The sequence below is a fragment of the Solanum pennellii genome, chromosome 9, assembly GCF_001406875.1.
Source record: "Solanum pennellii chromosome 9, SPENNV200".
Taxonomy (NCBI): Eukaryota; Viridiplantae; Streptophyta; class Magnoliopsida; order Solanales; family Solanaceae; genus Solanum; species Solanum pennellii.
The window spans coordinates 51,241,308-51,248,007 of NC_028645.1; the positions used below are offsets into that span (position 1 = coordinate 51,241,308).

The following is a 6,700-nucleotide window of genomic DNA, read 5'->3' on the forward strand; positions in this document are numbered from 1 at the left end:
CACTATCTCATTCTTTCACATTTTGGGTGGAAACTGAAATTAGGATCATTCTTCAGTTTCTTGAGAAGTCTTGTCAAATACTCCATACACAACACAAACAAATAAGGGGACAGTGGATCCCCATGTCGTAAGCCTTTCTTTGCAATAAAAGGGTTATTAGGATGTCCATTTATGAGAATGGAATACGATTCTGTACTAACTCACTGATATATCTACTCAACTAATTTCTCAGGGAACTGCAAGTAAATCATTGTCTGTTCAAGATAGCTCCATTAAACATAATCATATGCCTTTTTCATATCTACTTTAAGAATACATCTTGGTGACACTCCCTCCCTCCCATATCCCTTGACAAACTCATTACTTAGGATGATGTTGTCATTTATCATCATGCCTGGCACAAAAGCAGACTGAATTTTATCCACCAAAGCTTCCATCAAACACTGCATCCTGCTTGTTAGCACTTTGGAGATGATCTTGTACAATAAACACTACACCAATTTAGGCCTACTACCACACTTAATCTTGGCAACGCTTATGAAGTGTTGCCTGCAATATTTTTGGGTACACTTTTAAAGTGTATTCTAAGTTTTTTACTTTTGGCTTCACTAATATTTGCAACACTTCTAAAACGTATTTTTTAATGGTAAAAGCTACACTTTATAAGTGTTGTAACATTATGATTTAATTGGCAACACCTATTTACACATATGACCACACTCTTAAAGTGTGCTATTTTTATAATTATAAAAATAACACATAAAAAGTGTGGCCCTAAAGTTTTCACTTAAATGTTGAATTCCCTCCAGCATAATTTTTACTTTCCCTCCTATTTTTAGTTGTCAAAAAAAATTATAAAACTTAGGGCCCGATTGGATGGGCTTAATAAAAGCAGCTTTAAAAAAGTACTTTTGAAAGTGCTGAAACTTATTTTTAAAATAAGCAGTTATGCGTTTGGATAAAAGTGCTGAAGTTGCTATGCTAAACGTGAAAAGGGAAAAATGGAAGAAAGAGATGTTAGGGATATGTGGGTAATTTGGAGATTGTATAAAAATATTAAGGGCAAAAAAGATAAAAATGTGGTCAACTTAAAACAGCTTATAAGCTAAAAAAAAAAGCACCCCTATCCCAACTTTTAACTTTTGGCTTAAAATAAGTTTTTTTTAACTTAAAATAAGTTATTTTGAGTATTGCCAAACAGATAAATAAGTCAAAAACCAGCTTTTAATCAGTTTGACCAGCTTTTAAGCTGAGCCAAACAGGCTCTTAAAATCCTTTTGAAGTCTCAAGTGTTTGCCCTAAATTAGAAAAACCCTCTCAAATGCATAAGAACGGTGTTTTCCCCCTTTTAGAGATTTTCATAGCTCACATAACAAGAAGTATTTCTTCCATAAATACATAAATTAATGATATTTCAGAAGCCGGATGATGTACAAAAACAGTAGACGCAATGGGTGCTTACACTTATGTGTCGGAGCTTTGGAGGAAGAAGCAGTCGCATGTTATGAGGTTCTTGCAAAGGGTGAGATGCTGGGAGTAACGTCAACTACTTTCTATCGTCCGTGTCACCAGGCCTACAAAACCTGACAAGGTACGCCGCTTGGGATACAAGGCCAAGAAGGTACATTTGTATTTTGTATAGTAATTTACTCGGTATGTTCTTAATGGTAGGATTCAGATATTGTATCTTTTTTGCAATATTTGTCCATAAAAAGAGTAGTGTGTTTGGATATCTAATGGAAGTGAAGTTTGAATCATGCTCTCTTTTGATTTATACTTGTGTTCATTAGCTGCCTATGGGTTAAGTCTGTCTCACTGTTGGGTCTTATATTATTGTATTTGTGTTATGTTGGAGACATACATCTGTGATTGCTGAGTTTCTTGTGAAGGCTATATTGTTCATCATTTATGTCAATTTCTATATGCAAAAGATAGAAACCCTTATATAGTATACTCTGTTTCTCTTACTCATTCGAGCAATAGTAAGAAATCTTTTCTTCTATCATGTTAAATGCTACATTTTCCATTGTATAGACTAGTTTTGAGTTATGATTAAGACTATTTCTTTCTAGGGCTATGTGGTCTACCGTGTTCATGTGAACCATAGTGGAAGGAAGAGGCCCGTTTCCAAGGGTATTGTACACGCTAAACCCACCAACTAGGGAGTCACCCTACTGAAATTGCAGTGCAACAAGCGATCTGTTGCCGAGGAGCTTGCTGATAGGAAATTTGGTGGTCTTAGAGTCCTCAACTCATACTGGATTAATTAGGTATGTGCTTTAACATATTACCTATTTCTTCTACTTCCTAGTGCATTTTATGTTCTAACATGCTAGAGTGCAAAGCTATTCGAATTTGTAATTGAGACAGAACTGTATTTTATTATCCACTACCGACTGTTAATCTTGAGATCTTTATCCCTAATATGGTTTCCAAGTTGGTTGAGTTTTTTTTCAAAATTAGCAAGATGGTTTGACGTTTTTCTAAATTTTTCACATTCCTGGGTTTTCACTGCCTACATACGAATAAACCTCATATTTTTCTCTTTGTTCATCAGGTACAAAACGAAATGCTTCACTTAAGAAGAAGATATCTTGAAGTTGCATCACATTGAAAGGATTTTGTTGGAATAGAGTTTATCAGGTAGATATTTCTACCTTCAAATGTCTGAATTTATTTTAATTTGGTTTGTGGGTATTTTTTTGTGTTGTTGATACGATTTGTGTTAATTGAAGTGAGTCCAGCTTGTAGTAGATATACACACATAAGATTCTTTGGCATGGGCATTATTCATTATATAAGAATGAGATTTCTTAATTATTAGACCAAGAAACTGATTCGAGCTAAAATCGTCTATGATAATGTAGGTTTTCATGTCAATCTTATTTGTAGCATACGATTCTGTATTAGTTTATGAAACTCAAGTTTCTTGTATTGGCTAGAAAGAATTCTAGGTTGTAGTAGTATTAAACCATCATATAACAAAGCATATCTCCTTTTCACATAGATTTCTTTTTGACCAAAGGAAAATTAGACCAATCAAGGGTCTCTTTTTATGCAACTTTTTGATGAATTTCACATTATTAGCGGTTTCTAATTTATCAGGTACATAAGATCAAAATGTTGCTGTTTTCTTTACCTCAATGAACTTATGTATCCTCTATCTAAAAGGTATTATCAGGTAAATCCAAAAACATTTGTATCCCAATTCTAATTGGTTTAAAAGGTATCCAAATTTATAACTTTGTGTGTCTAAAAGAGATTCTACGTTATGAAGTAATACTAAAAAGGAATCATGTCTTTGTTTATAACGACAAGAAGTGATTAAAATTTTAATAACGAGACAACTCTCTTGATTATCTTTAATCAAGAGAATTTTGAATCCTCGTTTTTGTATTCATTGATTATCTTTGAAAGTTAAATGTTCTTGTCAGCACATAAAAACGAACAACAAGTAAAAAAGTTTAAACCAACATAAATGTTGATAGTAAGTAAAAGAATACTTTGACAAAATATTGTTTTTAGTTGATGCAAGTTTTGATATAATCATTGTGATTAACCTTTTAAAAGAAAAGTATTTACTGTGATGACTAGGAAAAACTTTTCCCTGCAAAGAATAACTCTGTTCTTCAGAATTAAGGAATCATTTGAAAATATTTGTGGTTTCTATTTAGTTGTCTCACGTGACATTCCATCTCATGTTTCTCTGTTCATGTTTCCCTATTGGTTTCATGAAGACAACTATGTCAACAATATTTCGCAGCGCTAGTTATTAGTGCGGAGCGGCTGAAAGAGTATGTCTTTAACAAAATTTGCACGGAGCTGCTTAAGGGGCCATTATGTGTTGTCTACATGCATAGTTCTGTCCAGAAGGAGGATAACAACCCTGGATTGACCATCTTGAGGTGGATCTACGAAGAGCTCTCTGCTGACTGTAAGGACAAGCTTCAGGCTGTATAATTTGTGTATCCTGGGCTCCCGTCAAGGCTTGTTCTTGGAACTCTAGGCAGATTTTTTTGAGTGGAGGGTAAGTAGTTTCTTCGTTAGTTCAAAATCTGAACATGGTAATTGTAGACCTCACATTTTCCCCTGCATTTTTAGTCGAGATTGCATATATTTTAGTTACATTTTTCGGTTGATTAGTCGAGATTCCATTAATTTTAATGACATTGCACTTTTGACCCTCTTATTTCCGAGGAACAAGATTTTGCTCATCTTGATTCACTACAGTTCTTACGCCTTGAATTTGGATCTAACAAATTGGGTAATCAGATCTTTTGTATTGTTGAAAAATACTTTCCAGGTAATTTTTCAAAACTCCATATCAGTTATCTTAAGTATACTTAAATATTACTAACCAATTTTGACAAGTAATCTATTATGCTCTACCTCAAGATTATTATTTTCTGTTTGTTCAGTTTTATGAGCAACTTATTAATTCAAAGTGGAATTTTATGAATCTGTAATAGTTGAGTAGTGGGTGCATAAAATCGTGTATGTTGTGTAATAGTTATGTATATGTGGTGTAGCTTATGTAGAGCTACAATGGTGTACCTGTATTGGTGTGAATATGTTCAATAGATGTGTGAAGGCTTAAAAATTAAGTCTTTAGGTAGTATGGTTATCTGGGCCTCACTTTGACGTTCTCTAATAGCTTTATGAACTATTTGTTTGTGCTTGAATTGTTTTGAGTTGGTGTTAACCTTCTTGGTTGTTGTAATGAGATATTACTCTTTGTTACATCCTTATGATGTTGTTAATGTGTGGAAAGTCAAAATTCATACGAAAGATGGATACTTTTCCTTCGATTTCTAACTCCTTTGTTCATTTTTAGATGGAAGAAGTAGGAATGTAAAGAATAGCAACTACATTAAGAAATGGCTACATAAAGTAATGGCTACATAAAAAATCATTATCTACTTATATTTGTTATTCGATACTTCTCTTCCATATACTTCTCTTCTTTGTATTTCTATCTCGTTCTAATATCATATTCTACTTATATTTCTAAAAAGTTGTTGGAAATATATTAAAATTGGTAGAACAATAGTTTCATTATTTTTCTATATACTCATCTTAGAATCTAAAAAGAAGTCGTTAATCGAATTTTTAATATCTGGCAGCACGGGGATGCATTAACTATTAAGTGTCAAATTAATTACTTCCTTCTTGTTTTCAAGCTTATCCTTTCATTAGACTCATAATCTTGATCAGCTGAACTCATATCTACGTCCTACTTGTTTGGTAGTTGAGGCGGTTTGGAGGAAAGTCTAGACTTCAAGTCCCTCTATTCAAATTTCCATCACCCTTCACTGAAGTCATGTTTTCAAAGAGTTGTTGTCGGAGAAATGCTCTGTTGCTCATGGCAATTACATGTAGTTTCTCAACTACTACTATCAGTTAGCTGCAAAGAACATTCTCTTCAACCTAAACCATTCTAATTTTACTTTAAAATATAGTATAATGTGCACTCAAACTGCCTAGTGAAGAGGAAGAGAGGACCTTGAAACCTAGGAGTATGTTTCTTTACATGTGAAATCACATATCTCTTTTTGAGAATTAACAACCATCGGTCTATATTAATCCAACATTCTACTTTATGGGTGTGAGTAAAAATAACAAATACTTAAGTATCAGGATGATATGATTATAACCTTTCACAATATTCTGTGATTCATCCTAAGGAAGGTAAAGTTGTCTTTGGAGATTGCTCTATTGATTCTGTCTCCTGAAAATATAGGCGGGATAGATAAGTTAGTCACAGTTCTAGTTCTAAATAAATCATCTAAAGAGGATATGCTTCAGAGACGATGTCTGTTGCAACTTAAACAGAACATTAAAAAAAAGAATCAAACAGAACCACTTTGCATGATGATATCTGAAAAACTGATAAATTCCCCAGAAAGTCTTCAAAATGAACTAGAAAGAAAGTTCTGTGACTAAAAAATTATCGTCATGCATGTGGAATTCCATTATGTTTTTGCCTTGCATGTGGAATTAGATTCAACTCGCACTTCCACAATTTCATATTATGTTGTAACTCACATTTGAGATACCCAAATCAATCATTTCTGATTTTTCTAGTATAATCCATCAGAAATGCACTGTATCCCCTCTATGGTTCTCTAAGTTAATATTTCTGGTTAGGGTGAAGGAGTAAGCGAGAGGTGGGGCTTAGTTACGTTTAATTACTGTGGAAGTAGAGAGATTCATGGTACTGTAGGATATGCATGTTGCTGTAAGAGTCTTGATTTTTTTAGTACTAGTAACTTCTGTCGACTGTTAAATGTTAATTGGGTGATGATACAGGAAAAGATTCTGAACCTTGTGTCTAAACTGGAAGAAAAAGATGAGGCGATCAAAACATTCATGTTGTCGGCTGAACAATTGGCTGAAGTTAAGAGAAAGGAAATGTAACAAGAAAGTGAGAAACAGGAAGTGCAAGCAGTAGATGTAGCATTGGAGAGATCAAATGAAATATATAACATAAAAAATTGTCCCAAGTACGACCCTCAGTCTCTTCTTCTACTGCCATAGCTCCTTCTTTTGTTCAGCTCCCTCAAACACAACAACATCGGCACACTCTCTCATTCTTGGTGTTGTATACACCACATTCAAATCACCAACAACGAATTTCACAGGAACATTTACTTTGACCCCTGTCCATGGGGCTGTCAGTTCCCAGTTCCTACCCTATATA

The 6,700-nt window shown here is 33.9% G+C and overlaps 1 pseudogene; it reads left to right on the forward strand.

Moving 5' to 3' along the window:
- Window positions 1-1,296: 1,296 nt before the first annotated feature.
- The window catches only part of LOC107029234, a 6,174-nt pseudogene continuing 770 nt past the window's right edge, over window positions 1,297-6,700 (forward strand).